Genomic DNA, 23,392 nt, shown 5'->3' on the forward strand with positions numbered 1-23,392 from the left:
TCATAATTAATCTATAGACCTTGATCAACAGCACATATTTTCAAGAACGTTTATTTATGCGTATTATTGTGCGATGGGTGGATCACAAGTTGATATACCAATAGTATTAGTATATCAAATTCTTTAGTGAAAATCAACAAGTCTTGTACATTTCACCAAATAATTTATTTCCTTAGAATATAAATTTAAAATTTAAAAAGAACTTACAGCATTATGATTTTAATCCCGAATAGTCCTTAAAGTTATATCTCAAATCCAAAAGAATAGTGTTCCTAATGAATTTTCCAGTGTTGTTCAGGATAAATTCCAATCTTGAATGTGCTGATGTGCCAATGGTCTTGAAGTTGCTAATTTGCCAAGCGCTTCGATGTATCATAATGATATAATCCAAAATGTCTTTGAATGAATACACAATAGTGTCACAATTGTGATTTAGTCCTAATTCAAAAATCACTTTGTAATTCCAATGTATATTTTAAATTAATAAATCCTTTTAATTTATACTAACACAACGAAAAGGCGGATTCCACTACAGATGTTAAGATAAGAATGAGTAATTCTGTCGATCACAACCTTGATATAAAAAACTAACACATTCTATATTAAAAAAAACAGGATGAGGGTAATTTTCCTATCAAATTCGTCAACAAGATTACTTCTAGATACTTCCAAAGTCAATCATGTTCACAATCATGGCCAAAATTAGCTATGTATATATATATATATATATATATATATATATATATATATATATATATATATATATATATATATATATAATGTTGTGAAAGAATGCCCAACTGATGACGGAAATTCTTGCTAATATGTGTGCTTATTGCTTAAAACAGAACGTCAAGCAGGAAACTCATAGGATGAAAAAAAAATAGCTGTTAATAGTAATTGGTGAAATACATATAAATTACGTCACGTAGTCAATAACCAGAAAAACAGCAAAGGAACAATTTTGTTGTAACTTGGAGAATATTGATTCTATGGATGTACTCTTGAAATAATATGGACACTTGTGCATCACTTTGTCAAGTAAAAGTTTTCAACATCAATACATCCATTAAGAAGCATTAACGCGAATGGATCTCTACATGTAGCGTTTTCAAATGTCGAAAAGCAGAATGTCTTAACTCTTTGTTGGGATTTTTTGTTGATATATTTAAAATAATATTTGTGGCTGCAACAGCGGAAGTTGATGAAACCATTGTTAATCATCTGGATATACGTTTGAAAATTAATAACAAACTAACGAATATATTAAGACATTAATGATGTAATCAACATCTCACCCACCCATAAAGCATATGGTGTGGACAAAATAAGTCACCATATGTTCAAAGGAACAATCGTATCCATAGTTCAGCCATTCAACCATTCTGTGATCTATTCAATCTGTCCCTTGCAAAGAAAAAGTGTTCCTATATGTATGGAAAACCGTGAAAGTAATGCTAGTGTATCAAAACGGATGTACCACTTATCTTTCAAATTAGAGGACTATTTCAGTATTAAGTTTGGCTGGAAAAGTTATGGTATGAACTATTCCTAAGCATCTCTGTAACTACCTATAATCAAATGAGATAATTTGAAAAATATCAATTCGGTTTTCTTTCCATCAATTCTACAGTATTTCAGCTCATAGATAATAACCATAGAATATGTAATGTGCTTGACAACAAAGATGACGTGTGTGGACTTTTGCGATGTTTCTAAAGCATTTGACTGGGTTGGGCATAAAGATTTAATATATTAATTAAAGTGCAATGGCATTGATAGCATTCTTATTGATTGGATCTCTGACTTCCTGTCGAATAAACTTCAAACAGTTTTTTTTGTTGTAAATAGTGCCGAATTAAATAGGCATTATGCTGCGACTGGCATACCACATAGCTCTGTTTTTGGTCCATTATTATTTATTGTGCATATTAAGGATATAGTCGATGACCTCATGAGTGCAACGAGACTCTTTGCCGATGATATCTCACTGGCATATTCATCTAATGATACTTAGGAAATATAATACATACTGAATACTGATTTATAAACGGTTGATGATTGGTCAAGGCAGTGGTTTGTTGAGTTTAATCAAACCAAAACTAAGACAATGTTATTCTCGCGTAATCTAGAACCAGTTCTTCCTGCACTTAAATTCAAAAACAAAATCATATCTTTTGTTGAGTTCCACAAACATATTGGTATAACATTAGCAGTCTGGGAAACTGGAGCAAACATATTGATAACACATTTATGTCGACCCCTAAAAATGATAACTTCCCTGAAAACACTCCAAATGTTTGCTTTTAAAAATTAACTTGAGAATGACCCCATCAAGGTCGGCTCAGCATGACTCCAGTCTACTCCCCACACCAGACAAGAACTGTCACTCATGATTAATTGGTGCCAGCATCAGAGGATGGTATTAAATTGTGTCAGTTAGAACTACTGACGTACATTAAACATAATACAAGAGCAGCATTTATGCAATGTCCATTATATATATTTAATTCATGTTTAATACCATTTATTAGTAAAATTCTATATAAGCCGCTGAAATTTACTTTTCTTAGAAAGAAATTTACAAATAGCAAAAACTTAAAAGGCTAGATCATTCAATCAAAAGTGATTGGAAAGTGTTTTCATGAGAGTTTCCTTAGTTTCATGAGAGTTTCCTTAGTTTCATGAGAGTTTCCTTAGTTTCATGAGAGTTTCCTTATTCGAGGCATTATATTTTAAGATTTTTTTGCTCATAAAAAATAAAATATATTTTACATATTTTGTATCTGAAAAAATCTGATTTAAATCAATATAATTATTCAGTGTGTCTTTTAACTTGGCGACAATAAAGTAACATAAATTTAAATATATGAGCAAAAATGGAAATTAAACCGACGACACAAAATGCCGTTTTGCCTGTTAACCGAAACACGTTGGATCATTATTCTTTACTCTATCAAAAAGAAGTCAACTATTTTTTAATGTAGTAGAAAAACTACTTTTATACCAAACGTATTAAAAAATCTGAATTTGGAGTCCTGCAATCACTAAAAGTAAATATACCTTCTGAGGGCATACATCAAGATGCCCACTCCCTCCTCATGAGCGAGAAATCAGCACTGTTCCAGGCCCTGCACATACTCCTCGGTCTCTGCTGGGAGCAGGGACACATCCCCCAGGATGTGCGTGACGCCAACATGATCACTTTGTACAAGAACAATGGAGACCGTAGCGACTGCAACAACTACCGGGGCATCTCTCTCCTCAGCATCGTCGGAAAGGATTTCGCCCGTGCCACCTTGGTGTGCTTGCAGACCCTAGTGTTCCGCGTCTTTCCAGAGTCCCAGTGTGGCTCTCGAGCCAGCAGGTCAACTGTAGACATGATCTTCTCACTACGCCAGTTGCAGAAGAAGTGTCGCGAGCAGCAAATGCCTCTCTACAGCGCCTTCATAGACCTGTCGATGGCGTTTGACCTGGTCAGTCGGAGCGGACTCTTCAGGTTTCAGCAGAATATCGGCTGCACCCACCCCCCCGCGACTGCTCGCTATCGTCACTTCGTTCCACGAGAACGTGCACAACACAATGTGATTCGATGGCGCAACATCGGAGACCTTCCCAGTCAGCAGCGGAGTCAAGCAAGGCTGCGTCCTTGCGCCGACGCTCTATATGGCCACCTTCTTCTCCATGCCTCTCCAGTACGCCTTCAAGGACTTAAGCGAGGGAGCGTACATCCATACCAGGGCTGGCGGTAAGCTGTTCAGCATAGCCTGTCTCCGTGCTAAGACTAAAGTCACAGAGATCTTCATCCGTGAATTGCTCTTCGCCGACGAGGCAGCCTTGACATTACACACGGAAGATGGACTTCAGCAGCTGGTATGCCGCCTCTCCCATGCCTGTAATGAGTTTGGGCTGACCAACAGTTTGAAGAAAACGAACGTCATGGCGCAGGACGCAGACTCCCCTCCCTCCGTCACCATCGATGGGTACAACTTGGAAGTTATAGAGAACTTCAGCAGCTGGTATGCCGCCTCTCCCATGCCTGTAATGAATTTGGACTGACCAACAGTTCTTCAAACTTGGAAGTTGTAGAGAACTTCACATACCACGGGTCCACCATCTCCAGCTCACTCTCCATTGATTCTTAGGATCTGGAACAACCCCAACCTCACTGAAAAGACCAAACTGCGCGTCTACCAGGCCTGCGTGCTCAGCACACTCCTCTACACCAGCGAGACATGGACCACCTATGCTAGACACGAGAGGAAACTCAACAGCTTCCACCTGAGATGCCTGCGGCGCATTCTGCACATCCAGTGGCAGGACAAAGTACCCAACACAGAGGTTCTGGAACGCGCCAACATGAACAGCATGTTCTCCATTCTCAGCGAGAGGCGCCTTCGCTGGCTCGGTAACGTCACGAGAATGGACCCAGGCCGCATTCCCAAGGACCTGATATACGGGGAGCTAGCACGACCGACTGGATGACTACAAAGATGTCTACAGGAAGGACATGAAGAAGGCCAACATCAATGTCAACGACTGGGATAGCTGTGCTAACGACCGTTCCACCTGGCGCCTAGCTGTCAGACAGGGCGTTCAAAAAGCCGAAGAAGAGAGGAACATAAAGCACGCTGAAAAGAGAACCAGGAAGCAGGCGAAACAACAATTTACTCTGGAGCTACACCATCTTCTTCCGTAGACGGACGGATGTCAAGGAGGATATATATATATATATATATATATATATATATATATATATATATATATATATATATATATTCTCCTCCTTGAACTCCGGTTACAATACAACAAAGCTAAACTGCCTGAGATAGCTCTGCCTCACCTTAAATTAAAATGTTGGGGTTACTGAAGCACACACGCTAATATCTTACTCAAGAATATGTTTTTCTCGCCTCGAAACAACATCACCATAAAAAGTTACATTTGTATTTCCGTTTAATTTGTAACTAAATATACATGGCAATTATCCGTGCCTAACTATCCCTGTAAAAGAGTTTTGTGGAAATAATAATTAATCAAATCCATTCATAGTAGAAACGTTGATTTCAGTAAATGCTAATGTATAGCAAAGTACTGATTTACGTTTGAATGACTCTCTCTCTCTCTCTCTCTCCTGGTCCCTAAGGGATTATTACAAACCCGCGATTGCGCAAGATGTTGGTCGAAGGCAGTGAACATATTGTTTTTTGTCAAAAGACCAGTGTCCATTGTCCTCCAGTGAGTATATATTGTATTTATTTCTTTATTTTAAGTAAGGTTTTTAGTCTGGGATATCATTTATCACTCGAAATGTCGAGTCATGTTGTAGGATGGAGAACACTGATGTGACGATGTAACCGCTAAATTTGTCCACCATTTTTCTGCAATGTACACATATCCTCATGATCTTCGCCTGACTTTCTTCAGCACGAACGTAATGCACTAGGAAATGTAAATTCCCTTGGATAAGAGTGTTTGCATTAAGTGTACTAAGAAAGGTAAATTCCCTTGGATAAGAGTGTTTGCATTAAGTGTACTAAGAAAGGTAAATTCCCTTGGATAAGAGTGTTTGCATTAAGTGTACTAAGAAAGGTAAATTCCCTTGGATAAGAGTGTTTGCATTAAGTGTACTAAGAAAGGTAAATTCCCTTGGATAAGAGTGTTTGCATTAAGTGTACTAAGAAAAGTAAATTCCCTTGGATAAGAGTGTTTGCATTAAGTGTACTAAGAAAGGTAAATTCCCTTGGATAAGAGTGTTTGCATTAAGTGTACTAAGAAAGGTAAATTCCCTTGGATAAGAGTGTTTGCATTAAGTGTACTAAGAAAGGTAAATTCCCTTGGATAAGAGTGTTAGCATTAAGTATTAAAAAAAACTTAGATACATTGCGCCAAAAACGACAGTGCGATAAAAGGACTGAAAAATCGATGCATTAGTCTCGACTGACACATGGGTTTTTAACATAACCATGTTGCTGTGCACAAATATAATGCATACACTGAAACCTTTACATTTGCTCTCTCTCTCTCTCTCTCTCTCTCTCTCTCTCCAGATAATGGTCACTCCAATTTAAAAAGTCTGTAAATACTTTGCTGTAAATTGTTTATAAAAAATCATTTAAATACAGTCTTGAAAATATAAGTTCTAATTATACAATTGTTAATCGAAAAGCAATTTTGATATCGAATTCGAATTCAATTATGTAGAGTGCTTCTATTAATTCCCAAAGTCACCGTGCCTGTGGGATTTTTATTTTATTCTCTGTGCGAACACAAATATGTTTTAACCATGCCCGATTTGTATTAAGTCCAATATCAGTATATATCAGGTCTGCAGAGGCGTTTACAGACCTAGATATTCGTTTCTAAGAATTCCGACTGAAAACATACTGTAATGTTCGCCTTCCTCTCTTCCTTCTCCACTTTTATTTCCAAACATGTGTGTGTATGTATGTATGTATGTACGTACGTACGCACGCACGCATGCATGCAGGTAGGTAGGTAGGTAGGAAGATGTGTGTGTGTGTGTGTGTGTGTGTGTGTGTTGGTGTGAGTGTCTTTCATCGCAGCTAAGCCTTTGCATACATTAACGCTAGTAGAGGTGTTTTTTGGGGTATAGATGAAAAGTTTAGTGTGTCCAAGCCAGAAGGTCTTATTGTACCTCCAGTGTGATTTAAATACTGAGTTGTGTCAACTTTTTTCTCTCAGTTTAAATAATTTATGATATTTTAAATTAAGATTTTAACCAACTGGTTAATGGGTTTCCCTTTAGCTGGATAAAAATGCACAAAATATGGATATGCACCCATAATCTAAGCGTACTGTGTTGTATGTCCTTTCTATGATGGAGCTAGCTGAATTGTTCCAATCTAAAAACAGGCCTCGACAAGAAAAGAAACTTTGGCTCAGCGCCTAACTTGCCAGTATATCTTTCTGTCTTCATTTATTTACTGAAACCGCCCGATGAACCAGGGACGTCATGGGGGAGCAGTGTGCTGTAAAACTGATGTAGCCTATACACGGAAATTAACAAGGACATCAAGTTTTGCCCCCCCCCCCCATCAAGTTTTGAATTGACGTTCCTGCGGTGAACAGCTGTCTTTTAGTAGATAAATAAACTAAAGAACTTAACTTGTTTGAAGGACATATCAAGGGCAATGCTCCTAGAATGAGTAATACGTATTACATAGTTTTAATCTTACACGGTGTGAATTAAATTCCTACATGTTCTTCCTTTCTCTACGTCTGCTAAAGCACACGACATATAAACCCGCCAAAATATGATAGAAACCAGGACATTGCCTCGCACAGTGACTATAGAAAAACTGAACATACATGGTCCAAACAAAACGTGCAAAACAGAGAATGTAATTTATCTCATCACATGTAAGATCTGTAACATCCAGTATGTCGGAGAAACTGAAAAACTACACAAAAGAATCAACATTCATAGATCTGACTGGATGACAAAGAAGCTGTACAGAAGCGCAGTCGCAGAACATTCTCCTCCCGTGGCCATACTTTCAGTGATAGAACACTTACAACAATTGCTCAAAACCCCAAATGGAGTTCCGAAACCAGGAAAGAAAAGGAATCTTACTGGATACGCTGCCTTAGAACATTGAAACCAAGCGGTATAAACCAAGAAGACTAGAAAAAGAATACCATTCACAAATAAAATTATCTTTTTGCAGCCGACATGTTTTCTTTTCAATAATTCTTTAAATCTGCTTATTAGTCACCCAATAGCCTATAATTACAACTATAACAATGAAATATCCGGGATATAATTTGTGCGTAAATAAATGTACATTAAGTAACAGATGTCGCTATGGCTCATCGATTTCTAGGTCCAAAAAAAATATCTTCCAGCATCAGCAACAAGTCATAGTCATGTAAAGGTTTGCAAAGACATCGGTTTTTCTGTTTCATATGTTTGTCTTGTCTATGTTTTGTATTTGCCTTTGAAAAAGACTCATTAAGAGTCGAAAGCGTTTAGGCTAATTAGATACTAGTTTGGACTGTTCGTAGTCAGTTTATTACATTTATCTTAATCAATCCCTGACAAACATGATCCCTTGCTGGATCCAGTGCACTTGAAAGGACTGTTATTCGCCATATGATTTGTATTCTTTACACACACACACACACACACACACACACACACACACACACACACACACGTATATATATATATATATATATATATATATATATATATATATATATATATATTGATGGATTACGTTGTACATATTATGCTTATCTCTTGATATGATTGTTTCCGTGTGTATGTCTGTATGTCCAAATGTGCATCTAGAAAATTCTTCTAATAAGAATTAATGCAAATGTTTCTCAAGCAATTGTTTTATGTCAAGCATTAAGAAATGAGTAACGCCGCTTATGTCAGCGCAAACAGTTTGAACGAAAAAATATTTGATTTGCGACTGTGTTTAGAAAAAAGGTCACAAACTGTAACTTGTGCTATGGTTTATATACACATGTTAAACCTGCCTGAAAGACCAGCTGTATTACACACCCATCTGTCTTAAAATGCAACTTTTTTAAGGTCTCTTACACCAAAAATTGTTATAGTCAATTAACTTCTGATCAACAACCACCTGTCTTGACAATACAATATTCTCACTTTCCAGAGACTATAGCTTATCTACCGGTTCTACGTGTCATTGTTCTCATGCTCCTTATTTATACAAAGAAACCTAAAAACAGAAAGGCGGTGATTCTGTGCCATAAATGGATTACATCCCTTGGAATAACGTCACTGTCTTTAATTTTATTTGATATAAATTCTATTGTTATTTATAACATGGACTGGTGTATCATTCACATTGCTGTCCGTCGAATTCATTTTCACTGTTTGAAATTCCAGCTGAGCTTATGCATGAAACGGATCATCCTAATTCGGTTACAAGGTCAACTTTATATTTATCACATATTTTCACAGAAAGAAATGTCTGAGACGACTCTGCTGAATTAGGCATGCTGGTCGAGTAAAATAATAGTCAAACCTGCTAAAACGAGCACCTGCATATGAAGACTACACGTGTAATAAATAGACCCTAATTTATAAACAAAGAACACATTTATCTTCAGATAAGGACCAGATATTGTTAACAAAAACCCTTAGCCGGGCTCCTCAGTGGTTGTTAAACACATTTTCAGTATATGTAAAGAGCAACGAAGTTAAGGTGAAATTTAAAGGTAATATTGTCTATTCAGATACGGAATACACGAATCGTACTCGCAGAAGTAAATTGCGCCTTTCCGCATTTACATTTGTGTGCTACATATATTCAAAGTTTAGATTGAATCCAAAAACGATGATTACACAGCTTGAACTTCTTTGGAAACGTGAGCTTAAAAGTATAATTAAATAGAAAAACAAAACAAAACATCACCCCCCAGAAAGAAAAAACAAAACTAAACCACCACCCCCACCTCCGAACAAAAACCAACAACAACAACCCCCCAAAAAACAAAAACAGTATCAGAATCTCTTGTGTCTATGGACCTAACGAGGGAAGCGAGTTAATTTAAGTGTGAGCTCCCCCCACCCACCCACCCACCCACACACACACTTGTCTCCGTGTAACTGCATTGAAACTTCAACGCCGCACGAATACAATATAACTGAGTTTCAAGACGATACAGTTTGATTAATGAGACCAAACTGGAAGACATATAGGAATATATAGCCTTCTTTCAACATTCGAACTTTGATTTAAATCGAAGATGAAATTTATGACTTCAGCAAGTAATGAAGATTGTATTAATTATGGTGTCGTTATTTTGTGCTGGAACAGGGTAGAGAATGGGGATGGATAGGTGGAGATTCTTTTTAAACGTCCTTGTGAAGATAGTGATCCACGTCTCTCCTCCATGGTCCCTTATTTAACTGAAAAAAAAAAAATCAATAAAGATATTGAAGCAGTATAAGTTGCACAGACAGCTAGTAATTCTATCAGAAACGAGGAAATTAATTTTTTTGTATTTCTTCTCACGGGATGCTGTAATTTGGACAGCGGTGTGGGTCTTTACGCTTGCGACCCCGAAGGTTGCTTACACAACTTTAAAAAACCTATTCGATGCCGTCATCAAAGATTATCACAAGGTCTGTCTGTTTGTTACTTTTCTTCTCTCTCTCTCTCTCTCTCTCTCTCTCTCTCTCTCTCTCTTCTTAAGAACGTCAATTTGATTCACAAAATGAAAATTTTAAGAGTTACTTTTCAGACCGTTTCTGGTTCCTGGTATCTTCATGATGTTGCTATTACACCGGAAGAATGAAAAACTTGTTGCGTCATTTTCTTTTCTCCGATAACTTCAATAGTCAGCCTCATCAATTTGACATTTTTAACATGAACGTAATTATTAGGATACGTACAGATTTTCTCCTCACCATTAAAAAAATATCTTGGAATTATGTCGCCATGTTTACTAAAACGATTCTGTCAAAATATGTTTTTTCCTCGCGCATTATGCACTTCGGAAGTTGCAAGAACGTATACCCAGATCCACTATCGGATAAAGGTCAAGAAGGTCAGGCCATGAACTGTTCTCTATATTTGAGATGCGCGGTATTACCGGTATACTGGTTTACAACGTTATTTGTGTGTGTGTGTGTGTGTGTGTGATTAAGACTTTTAACGTAGCTTTAACAATTTTTCAGTCATATCGCTACGATGTCTGCAGTGTGGCAGTTTATAGTGATGTTTAGCACTGGGGCATCTTGCCGCAGACATGTAGCACCATGTCCCACCCAGTTACATTATCCTGACACCGGGCCGACCAGTCCTAACACTAACCTCTTAATGCTGAGCGCCAAGCGAGGCAGCTGTTAGTACCATTTTTTTTAAGTCTTTGGTATGACTCGGCCGGGGATTGAACACACGACATCCCGCATCCGAGACTGACGCTCTAACCACTAGGCCACCGGACCACGGTACTTTTTCACTGTACCGGTATTTCGGTAGTTTCTGTCAGCAAGGAATGTACGTAAATTATTGAGTAATCTTGTTAAGAATTAAATGATATTAACAGCATGTTTTCATTTATCATGAACAAGTACTTAAAATTAATTTCAATTGTCTTATTTTTTAAAACAGCTGTATTTGTCTCAAATTAATTTTGAATATTACATGTATACTTATATTTATGATTCTTTTAATCACATGTTTGACACGTATCATGTATGCCAGCGTGATGACCAAATGTATGTTGTGAAAGATATTCAGGCCAAATCCTTTTATTTTTAAACGTTTCGGATTTTAAAAAACCCAAACAAAAATAACCATACCATCTTTTGCTAACTTACAAGCATATACTAATGTGTTCTATACATATATTCCTTTGTAAGACTGCGAATCATCCGTAAATCTTCAAAACATCAACTGTTTTGTGTTTGGATAACTCTAATCCGCTAAATATATTCTCGTTTGTTGAGTAAGTGTGTTTTATGTTTACTGACCGTTTCCGATAAATATTATGTCCCGGTGTTGGTGTCCCTCTCAAAGTTTCCCTGCCTATTATATCAAAATTGAAGCTAGCAAATTGTAGGCTTCAGTGACAGTACTTCCTATTTTTATCAACAAGCTCTCTAATTTTAGCATACTGTCTTTTACAGGGTTTCAGTTATATTGTAAGCTTAACCATCCGACTTTAGCTAGTTTTTAGATGACGACTCATCCAACAATTAGCATGCACATATAAATTCTAACCCGCGACCTCCCGCATCCGAGTCGGACGCTCAAGCCACTTAGGCCACGGGAGCGGTCTCTCTCTCTCTCTCTCTCTGTCAGTGTTTATTTGTCGCTTTGGTGTAATATTTTCTTCATTTTATTACAGATAAGTGGTCTGAACCATCCCAAACCAAATTTTGATGATATAAATAAACTTGACTACGGTGACCTTGACCCTAAAGGAGAAATGATCATTTCTACCCGTGTTCGAGTTGGCAAAAGTCATGACGGCTATTCCTTCCTGCCAAGCATAAAGAGTTCGGAGGTAAGTACTCAAAGTAATGTTGCAATGTTGTCAGTATTTGTTTCATGAGCTGAAAAAGATTGTTTGATAAGGCGTAGGATTATAATTAGATGAATAAAAACGATCACACCGCAGAGATGTGTTCCGTAACTTTTCCAGAATTAAATACGAGTGATGAATCTCTCTTGTTTTTTTGGGGGGTGTTTTTTTTTTTAAGTTTGAGTTCTCCTCCTTAAAAGTTCATTTACACAACTGTAACCCCCGTATTGATTCTAATTTTTGAGGTTTTTAAGTTTGAGCTCCCAATGGAGTTTCGAACGTAAAAACGTTTAAAAATCGTGTCAAAAATTAATACTGGCGTTGCATCAACGTTATCACTATTATGTACTGTCGGTGACAGTACAGATCATTCTCGCGCGTTGTTGCATAAGGAAATTAAATAATATGCCATCAGCAGCACCCACATCCCCTATTCTTTACCCACCAGTCCAAAACACCTCAATTTAATGTTGCAAGAATTAAGTCAAAACACCTCAGTTTAGTGCAGTAAGAGTTAAATCTAGTGTTGTAAGAGTTGAGTCAAAACACTTCAGTTTAGTGTTGTAAGAGTTGAGTCAAAAAACCTAGTTTAGTGTTGTAAGAATTGAGTCAAAACACCCCAGTTTAGTGTTGCAAGAGTTAAGTCAAAACACCCCAGTTTAATGTTGTAAGAGTTAAGTCAAAACACTCCAGTTTAGTGCTGTAAGAGTTAAGTCAAAACACCCAGATTAGTGTAGTAAGAATTAAGTCAAAACACCCCAGCTTAGTGTTGTAAGAGTTAAGTCAAAACACCACAGTTTAGTGTTGTAAGAGTTGAGTCAAAACATCTCAGTTAGTGTTGTAAGTGTTAAGTCAAAACACCCAGATTAGTGTTGTAAGAGTTAAGTCAAAACACCTCAGTTTATTGTTTAAGAGTTAAGTCAGAACACCTCAGTTTAGATTTGTATGAGTTATGTCAAAACACATCAGTTTAGTGTTGTAAGAGTTAAGTATTATTAATTAGCATTATGTTGCATTATGTGTTTTCGCTAAACCTAAATATGAAGTGTGAACCATGTTAGACAGATGACTCCAATGGCTGTCTGGTGCTTTCACTTTCAACGTATGATATAATAGACAATGAGTAAAGTGAATTTTCGTGCTGTGATCTGTTTATTTAAGCTAAAACTTTGCACTATTTGATAATGTGTAACTTCCAGGCGAGTATTTGATCTCAGAATTGATAAACATGAATATCTGTAGTGGCTAGAGAAACTTTTGGCAAAATATTTTAATACGTTTTCTGTTACATATTATTCATACTTCTGGCCAGTTTTTGGTCTTAATTGTGCACTTTTACAATAAATAAGAACTATTAATTTAAGATAATATCCTAACAGTAGCATACTATTCTCAGGTGGTGATTTACATCTTAAAAACTGGAAACTCTAACGTAAAAATCAAAAGCTAAGAAAGAAATAAAATCAAGACAAGAGAAACCTGGAATACTTTAAACTTGTAAATTGGCTTTCAAAGAATTTTTCCCAAGGTCGTTTCTATGAAATTAAGGATATGGAGAAAAAGACAATAGAAGGTTTGAACACATTAGAAGGGGAACTGAAGGGTAAATATGATTCTCTGCAAATGATGTCCAAAGAAGACCAAAAACAGCTTACAGATGATCACTTGGGGCCCCGAGTGGCCGAGTGGTCTAAAGCGCTGTCCGTTACGGATCACTGCCATCTCACCTCTGTCTGCATGGGTTCGAGTCTAGAATTTGGCCAATGTGGGTATGTGAGAAAGCTTGCCAATAGCTTCTCGTGGGTCGGTGGTTCTTCCCGGGGTTTTCCCGGGTTCTTCCTCCACCATTATTACTGGCCGCCATGCATAGCCTATCGTGTGCTGAAAAATGGCGTTAAACCCAACAACAACAGATGATCACTTCTTATTCAAGGATGACGACAGGTTCATTGGGATTTCTAGCATTATCATATCTTTAATGAAACAGAGAAAAAAAACCCAAATTCCACATATTTGATTTTCCGCTACGTCACTAAAAGGTAGCCACAGAGAGAAAATCATTAAGGAGACTCAGAAAAGGATCAGTTGATAATGGAGGATGTCTTCGCTTTCTCTCACACATTTTGCTATACTCCATAAAAATAATAAAAAAATGGGGGGGGGGGGCGGTTGATTTCGTTTTTTTGTTCACTTTTGACCAGCCCACTGCAAACACTGATCAGATGAATAAAGCTTTTTTTTTCTTCAGAGAGACTCCTTGATATTGTTCAACTATTCTCATCTTTATGATCTTGAGTTGCTGCCAGTACTCTTTTCGTCGCCATCTTCATCGCAATAAATTCTAGCCACTTCTATGTACGGTGTGTCTGAAGCACTGGTAAGTTGCATTTGTAACAACTCTCCATGCATCGCCTTCCCTCTGCACACAAACTTTGTTGCTTTAATGTCAAATCGCAGTAAGCCTTTTTGCTTTCCTTTTCTTGCAACGGGTCTTCTTAAACTGTAAGGAGGATGTCTTCGCTTTCTCTCACACATTTTGCGAGTTTCTTTTCTCAGCCTAAACAATGTCTTCTGCATTCAGGATGACCCTACCCCTTATCTTCTTGGGAAGGTACGGTATATCTGTCTCGGTTTTTTGGGTTTTTTTTGAGTACTGTACCATTGGATGGATAGAGTTTTCCTGTGTGTACTTTCCAGATGTAAATGGATTTAATAGTGTCGCCACAATTCAGTGTCAAGCGGATGCTTCCTTTATCAGTCGAACATTCCCCTTTAAATTTTATTTGCGCTATGCTCCATGTAATCTTCCTTTAGAATCTATACATCTTAATACCCCTTGAAACTTCATTTACTTATTCTTATTTTGATAAGCATAAATTTTCAGGGTTTAACATATTACCCAACATCACCACCTGACCTGGCGTACAGAGATTACCTTAACTTTTATTGCATCATGCTTTGTACATATTTCTCTCTCTCTCTCTCTCTCTCTCTCTCTCTCTCTCTCTCACTATTGTACACAAGAACATACACTCACTAAAAACCCAAGATGTTATTAAATTGCCTTGTTACTTGAAATGCAAGACTGCTTCCCTTGCAAGATAGTTTGAAAATGAAAAGAAAAAAGATAAGAAACAAAAAGCAAACACAGCACGTAACAAAATTATTAGTTCTCTTATTCACCGTGGCTATATACTTTTCCAGCGTTTTATACAAAATTACTATAACTGGTTCAATTTAAATATTTTTATTCATTCTGTGGACTCCTGGAAGTTGGATGTCTTCCGTTCTTAACAGTTTAAAGTGATTGGCTGTCATTATAATTTATAAGTACCCTAATAATGTACAGTGATTAGCCGTTGTTACAGTTTACAAGTACCTATCATCATCATTGGCGACTCGGTCTCGAAAGACCATGCGAATAGCGCCCTTGGGGTGTTGTCTGTCTCTGTTGGCATCGTCTGCTGTGGCTGTGCAGGCCTATACGTGAGTGACAGTCCCTACTGCAGTTGGTGCAGACATACTGGGAAGTCTGCGTTACTGTGGTTGCTGCTGCGTTCTTCTTTCTCTTACGTTTCTCTGCCGCCAACTGGCCTCTCCTCGCATCAGCGACTGATATGCCATTGTTTACCATCAGTCTCCAGGTGCCTCGGTCCTCGGCCAGCTCTTCCCAGCCATCGGGTGAAATGTTGCATGCCTTCATGTCCCTCTTGCACACATCTTTGAAACGGAGTGAGGGGCGTCCGACTCTTCTCATGCCAGTGGCCAGCTGTCCATATAAGATGTCCTTTGGCAGCCTTCCATCCTCCATGCGTCGGACGTGACCCAGCCATCGAAGGCGGCGTTTAATTAGCAGGGAGTACATGCTGGGGGTACTTTGCACGCTGCAGGATCTCGCTGTGTGGAACACGGTCTTGCCAGCTGATTTTCAGGATGCGTTTTAGGCACCGTATATGGAAGGAGTTGAGCCGGCGTTCTTGCCTCATGTAGGTACTCCAGGTCTCACTTCCATATAGAAGGGTGCTGAGAACGCAGGCCTGGTAGACTCGGACCTTGGTGTGCTCTGTCAGCGCGTTGTTTTCCCACACCCTCTTCGTTAATCGAGCCATGATGGTATTTGCCTTGACAAGCCTTCTGTCCAGCTCCATATCAATCGAGAGAGTGTTGCTGATGGTTGACCCTAGGTAGGTAAAGTTGTTGACTGCTTCCAGGGTGACACCGTTGATTTTGATTGAAGGGGAAATGGTGGTATCTTGCACGCTGACATTTGTTTTTTCCAAGCTGATGGTGAGACCAAACTGCGTGCAGGCAACAGCAAAACGGTCTCCCAGTCTCTGGAGGGCTTCCTCGGTGTGGGCCACAAGAGCTGCGTCATCTGCAAAAAGCATCTCCCTGATGAGCACAGCTCTCACTTTTGTCTTTGAGCGCAGTCGTGCCAGGTTGAACAGCCTCCCGTCGGACCTGGTGTGTAGATATATGCCATCCGTGGACGTGTCGAAGGCGTAGGACAGGAGCAGGGAGAAGAAGACCCCAAAAAGTGTTGGTGCCAGCACGCAGCCCTGCTTCACACCACTGTTAATTGGGAAGGAGGTTGAGGAGGATCCATCATACAGGACTGTTCCCTTCATATCTGCATGGAAAGAGATTATCATGCTGATGAGTTTTGGGGGGCAACCGATCTTACTCAGAAGTTCGAAAAGGCCCTTCCTGCTGACCAAGTCAAAGGCCTTGGTGAGGTCGATGAACATCATGTAGAGTGGTTGACCTTGCTCTCTGCTCTTCTCTTGGAGTTGTCGTAGGGAGAAGATCATGTCTGTCGTCGACCTGCCTGCTCTGAAGCCGCACTGTGATTCCGGGTACACACGGTCTGCCAGCAACTGCAGCCTGTTGAGTATCATGCAGGCGTACACTTTACCAACAATACTCAAGAGCGAGATCCCTCTGTAATTATTACAGTCACTGCGGTCGGCCTTGTTTTTGTAAAGGGTCACAATTGTGGTATCACGCATGTCTTGGGGGATTACTCCTTCCTCCCAGCAGCGGAAAAGTAGCTCGTGCAGTGGTTTAATCAATGGTGGTTTTCCACATTTTATAGCTTCGGGCGGGATGCTGTCACTACCTGGTGCTTTGTCGTTTGGAAGGCAGTCGATTGCTTTGCTGAGCTCCTCTAAGGTTGGCACTTTGTCGAGCTCTTCCATGGTGGGCAGATTCTTTATGCTGCTGAGGGCTGCATCAGTGACTGACGTTTCTCGGGAGTATAGTTCTGAGTAGTGCTCCACCCATCTGGCCATCTGTTGCCCATGGTCTGTGATCTTCTCTCCAGTCAGGGATTTCAGGGGAGCGACCCCTTTCACTGTAGGGCCTAGAGCCTTCTTGATGCCACTGTACATACCTTGGATGTGTCCGGACTCGGCACTGCGCTGGATCCCTTCACACAGTTGTTGCCAGTACTCGTTCGCGCACTGTCTAGCAATGCGTTGGGTGTTACTTCGGGCACTTCTGAGAGCAGCAAGCGTCCGTTCATTAGGGCATTTTTTGTAAGCTATGAAGGCTTTTCGTTTCTCCTCGATTTGTGGTTCATTCCTTGATAGGTGTGCATTGAACCAGTCCTGGCTGGGTCGTTCCTTCTTGCCAAACGTTGACATAGCTGTACTGTAGATGGCACCCTTCATGGCGTTCCACTTGGCTGTAGCGTCGTACTCAGGCAGGTCCTGGAGAACCTTGTTCAGGGCAGACACATACTCCTCCACCTTGGCAGGGACTGACATCTGCGCAGTTTTTATGCGAGGACGTCCTTTTGGTTTTGAGCGGTGTAGCGTGTGTGGCTCTAGTCGCACTCTGCTGCTCACGAGGGCATGGTCGGAGTCAAGGTCTGCACTGTGGTAGGTTCTGGTGGAGAGGACGCTGTTAAGGGCAGAGCGCCTGGTGATGACCAAGTCGAGTTGGTGCCAGTGATGAGATCTGGGGTGTTTCCATGACACTTTGTGTTGTGGCTTACACTTGAAGAAGGTGTTTGTGATGCACAGGCCATGGTAGGTGCATAGCTTCAGCAGTCTCTAGCCGTTTTCGTTGGTCTTTCCAGTGCCATGATATCCGAGGCAGGTAGGCCATGACTCGTGGTCCGCACCTACTCTGGCATTAAAGTCGCCGAGGAGGAATAGTGGTTCATTTTTGGGGCATCCTTTGATCTGTTCGTCCAGCTGCCCATAGAACTGATCCTTCACGTCTTCTGATGACGTGAGGGTTGGGGCGTAGACACTGATGATGTTGACAGGACCTGAAGCAGTGGTGAGGCGGATGGACAAGAGACGCTCAGTGCCCCCTGTGGGAGGTTCAACCGAGGCCAGGAGATTGTTTTTGATGGCAAAGCCCACTCCGTGCTGACGGAGCTCCTCAGGTTCTCGACCCTTCCAGAAGAAGGTGTAGTTTTCCTCTCTGAGGGAGCCACTAGAGGCGAGCCTGGTTTCCTGGAGGGCAGCTATGCTGATATTTAGTCTGGTGAGTTCTCTATCGATGATGGCCGTCTTTCTGGTGTCGTCTACTTCTCTGAGGTCGTCGGAGAAGCCTGTACACATGGTGCGCACATTCCAGCTTGCAAATCGAAGAGCTGGAGTCTTCTTTATTGGTTTCTTGTTTCTTTTGTCTGGTGTGGAATTACCGTCTGCTTGTCATGCTGAACAACACACTGAGCTCCAGACACCCACTGGAGCAGGCAGACGATGGCGGGTCAACACCTTATTGACCGGGGGCTGCCCGGCTTGAGGCGGGCGATAGTTGGCCAGTGGGACACGATGATCCCTCCCACCGTCAAAGCTGATCCGTGGCGCCCCTTCCCTACGCCAATCGGGTGGGACTTATAACCCGTAAACTGTCAGCTTCCGTGTTGTTTCCTCACTCAGTAGCGAGACTGGAGTGTCCTCTCCAGGGCGAAAGCCTGGGCGTGGAGTATGGAGATCCTGGGCTGCCCAGACGTCAGGATCCCCCTCTCGTCCTTGCTGGTGGGGTCCAAAGGAATGCTGAACATGACATTTGGCACCAGTTTGGATGCAGGAGCTGCCGGAAGGAGGCCGTAGTCGACCCCCAGCCGCCTTAGGGGCTCCACTCCTGATTTTCTGTCTGGGTTTACTCCCGTAGCCTTTCCTTCTCCCGAAGATATCCACAAGGCAGTGGAGCCATAATCCAATGGATGGGACTTGGTTGGTTTTGAATCAGAGTTTCCTTCTCCTAGATGAACTGCCTGACAAGGCTAACGAGCTTCATCTGCCCGGGTTTGGGGTCAGAGTCCCCCTTCTCTTAGACTGGTTGCCTGCCAAGGCTAATGAGCCCAGTTTGCCCACCCAGTTATACCGCCGGGTACTCGGTCGCGCCACACAGCAGGCTCTGTTAAAACAGGGGGCACCGCGTGAAGGTGCTGCTGTGGACACAATAGTGTAGGAGAGGCCATATGCAAGTAACCTCCTGCCCCGCAGAGCGAGACAGTGGTCCTGCGGCGATCACTACACCTGGGAAGGAGAGGCTATGAGAGACGCTTCACTTTCCTTTGGCAAGCGGGACGTCAGGCCCAGGCCACGCACCCCCCAAGTGCCATAACAGTTTAAAGTGATTGGCTGTCATTATAATTTATAAGTACCCTAATAATGTATAGTTATTAGCCGTTATTACAGTTTATAAGTACCATAACAGTTTACAGTGACTGGCTATCATTACAGTAGTCGATAAGTGCCCTAACAGTTTACAATGAATGTCATTAAAATATATAAGTATCCCTACAGTCTGGGAAAATGTTGTTGATGTTATTGTTATTATTATTATTATTATTATTATTATTATTATTATTTCAGATTCCTGAGAGATGCTGGTGGTTACAGTTTTTGTCCAGAGGGCAGAGGTATTTTCCACAATCCCAGCAAAACATTCTTGGTCTGGATCAAAGAGGAGGACCATCTCAGGTTCATCTCCATGCAGCAAGGAGGAAACTTGGCCGAGGTTTACAAGAGATTGGTTAATGTAAGTGACTATAATGGTGACGATGATTTTAACTGATAAATAAACCAACCTCAGACCATTTTTGATAGTTTTCGAAAAAAGAAAAACTATTCCATCCAGGAATTCAAAAGGCTAGAGGCAGACAATATTATTGTTGGTTTACTTCTGTCGCCAGCATATGCCGAATTTCTCCGTTTTATTGCTGACGATGGAATACTGAAATTAAGAAACGTCATGGGGTCAATAGAAAAACGGTAGAAGAGTTTTATTGGAAATGCACACACCTTTATAAAATGCCTCTGCTTTTGTATCTCATATATAAGCTGTCTACCTGGACATGACGAGGGGATAATTTTGTTTTAAACAGTGATGACAATTATCGATGATCCCCATTACTCCATTTTATCTTGGTGATAGAAACAAAAATCAATGTTTAGAATCTCAAACAATAAAAAGATCGAATCATTTGCGTTGGCGTTCTGAAAAGAAAAGAAAAGACCATTGTTCATTAACTCTAATAGTGATTATAAAGTACAGGGTCGACTTTAGAACATTGGAATCCACGAAGAACAGAGACTGGGGGCGGGGGTGATGGAGGACGGGACGTGGAACAGGCACTTTACAAAACGTAACAATGATTTTTATTGCAGGCTATCAATCAACTAGAGAAGAAGTTGACTTTTGCCAAGAAGGACGGCTATGGAAACCTGACTTCAGTCCCACAAACCTGGGTACAACTCTCCGAGCCAGTGTTCAGATCAAGGTGCCGAAACTTGCAGCCATCAACCAGCTCAATGACATCTGTGCCAAGTTCAATCATCAGCCTAGAGGTGAGTGCAATTTTGGGAGAGAGACAGGCAGTCAGTCAGTTAGTCAGTCAGTCAAGATATCTTGACGAAAAGAAAGACTACCACTATGTTTCGGGGATATGAGTGATTTATTTATATGAATAAACAATGTACTTTTTCCTTTTAAGGTCGCATGTAGTAAGCAATCACGTGTCTTGAAAGGCCATTTGTTTGTGGCTTTCTTTTACGTGTCGTAAAGCAAATTATTGTAGAATTTGTTTCTCTTCAAAGATGACGTGTTCTACTTCCCACAGGTGTCTGTTTAATGCAGATTTGACTGCATTTTAATACCTAACTTTTGTACTCAAGACTTGTCCAGGTATCCATGGTGAGCACACTGAAAGTGAGGGTGGTGTGTACACATATCCAACAAGAGGAGGCTGGGACTAAGTGAGATTGAGGCAATCCAGGAAATGAGGAAATGAGTTCAAGCTGTTATAGAGCCGGGAATAGAAATTAAAATAAACTTTAGGACATCTTGGATTTACCAATGCCGTGTGATAGACTGTTCATTTAGCTAGGAATTTGACTGTGTGTAATCTCTTATACGATAATGTCGAACCGTGGATCCTGAAGTTCAGTCGGATGATGCTCTGGTAGTCCAGTGTTGACGATATAAGTTGGTAAGCACCATAGAAATGAACAATGATCAGTTCACTGTGCCAAAGGACGTCTGTGCACTTGTTACATTGTGTGCTGCAATGAAACTGATACATCCACAAAACACCCAAGCACGGTGTTACGGCATACCTGCGTTACTTGCCATCCACAAACGGACATTGTCGTATGGGGGGCGAACATCTGCTTTTTGAAAAATGCACGTTGAAATTATAAATTTATCAGGAGACTCTAGTCTGTGGAAGTTTTAGGGAAAACTTCTACGTTTCTAATGTTGGTCTGACTGCGCATGTCCGAATATAAAGGACATTTTATTCGAGATTAAGTTATTTTCTTTTTTAGAAAGAAATAATGTTTCCATGGCAGTTGAGAACCGGTCACTAATTATAACATTTAAATGGGGGAACATTTTCATATTTACAAGTAGTTCATCAAAGAAAGCAAAATCTCTGTGTAACTATTTTGTACTATGTGAAGTTTATCGCTAGAATATAAATCCGACGAAGGAAGATTAGGGTTTGCTTTGTTTAACTGGAAACAAAATGTTTCAATAGCTTTGTGCTTTTTTGATTAATGAAAACAACGAATCATACATTTGATACAGACTTATTTTCAAAAATGAAAACGTCTTGTTCACAAGGAAGAATTTATTTCCTATGGACAGTGAAATTGGCTTTGAAATTATAATAACTGGTGTGATAAACTCTGCGTGAGTTTCTTAGCAGACGTACTGTTATTTATATGAAATCTTGTTATTGTTTGAATATAGTCAGTGTTTTCAAATTAGTATGTAAATAAAAAAATACAGCACTGACTACAGTATTATAATTTATCCAATCGAAATAAAACGGTATTTATCAAACAAAACTTTTAGTTGTCATTTAATTGTAGGAAAACTTGTTTTAAAGGGCATATAATCAGCTTTACCACCGTGTTACATCTCGAAACACTGATCTTTTCAAATTCACTTTTGTATACTAATAGTCCAACAAATCAGAACCCCAAAACTGTGTTGATGCTGTTGGACTATTTATGGGTCTGATAGCACCCATTAATAAAATCGAGTAATTGTTTGCAGACAAACCGGTCCGTAAAATATCTGTGTACATTTTAGACCCTTACCGATATTGATCTCGTCTCTTGAGGTATCGTCGGTTGAAGGGTCTTTTTGGCGATATGTACATAATATTTCCGGATAAAATCCTACGTTTGCGACTTGTAACTCCGCATGGAATAACACAACCCTATATACTGTGGCCATTTTGAATTTCGTGCTAGATAGGCTGTTACCAAATACCGAAAAATGTCTAAACTATACTCGGACGTTTCCAGGAAAATTTGCGTACAGCAAAATTGCACATTTTAAAGAACAGTTGATACCAACAACTCATCCATCAATATCAAAACAGATTTGGGGGGGGGGGGGTGATTTATCGGAATAGTATATTATGTCCTGTTTCTTAAAAGTCGATAAGTAAACAATGGAGCCTGCCTCGAATAATATCTCTATTCAAAGAGCACCTCACTATAATGAACGCTTTTCATAATTCGCAATGAAAATCTGATATTACTATTCTCTGCATACAGGAAATCTGTCTTATGTGGACAGGGGGCTCATTTTAAAAAAAAAATATATAATAATTTCCACTGTATATAAAGAACAGTATAAACGTTCAAAATCTGATGGGTACTAATTTTGTGACAGAATATTGCTATGTTTAACCTGTTTTTATGTTCACCTTTTCGAAACACAGAAATCTCATTAATACTGGATATATCGGTTGTGGACAAGGAGGACAGTGTCATCTACGGGAGAGGATACATTTACATGTGTATAACTATATACATAAACGTCTCCATCTTCACCATCCGCCACTCAGTCCCTCCCATTATGATCCAAATGT

At 40.0% G+C, this 23,392-nt stretch overlaps 1 pseudogene; it reads left to right on the forward strand.

The window, feature by feature from the left end:
* The first annotated feature begins 3,380 nt into the window (after positions 1-3,380).
* LOC149799576 (arginine kinase Oct f 2-like) lies at positions 3,381-21,391 on the forward strand (annotated as a pseudogene).
* The last annotated feature ends 2,001 nt before the right edge of the window (positions 21,392-23,392 follow it).

This window comes from Sinohyriopsis cumingii, chromosome 5 (genome assembly GCF_028554795.1).
Source record: "Sinohyriopsis cumingii isolate HCF-2022 chromosome 5, ASM2855479v2, whole genome shotgun sequence".
NCBI classification, from domain to species: Eukaryota; Metazoa; Mollusca; class Bivalvia; order Unionida; family Unionidae; genus Sinohyriopsis; species Sinohyriopsis cumingii.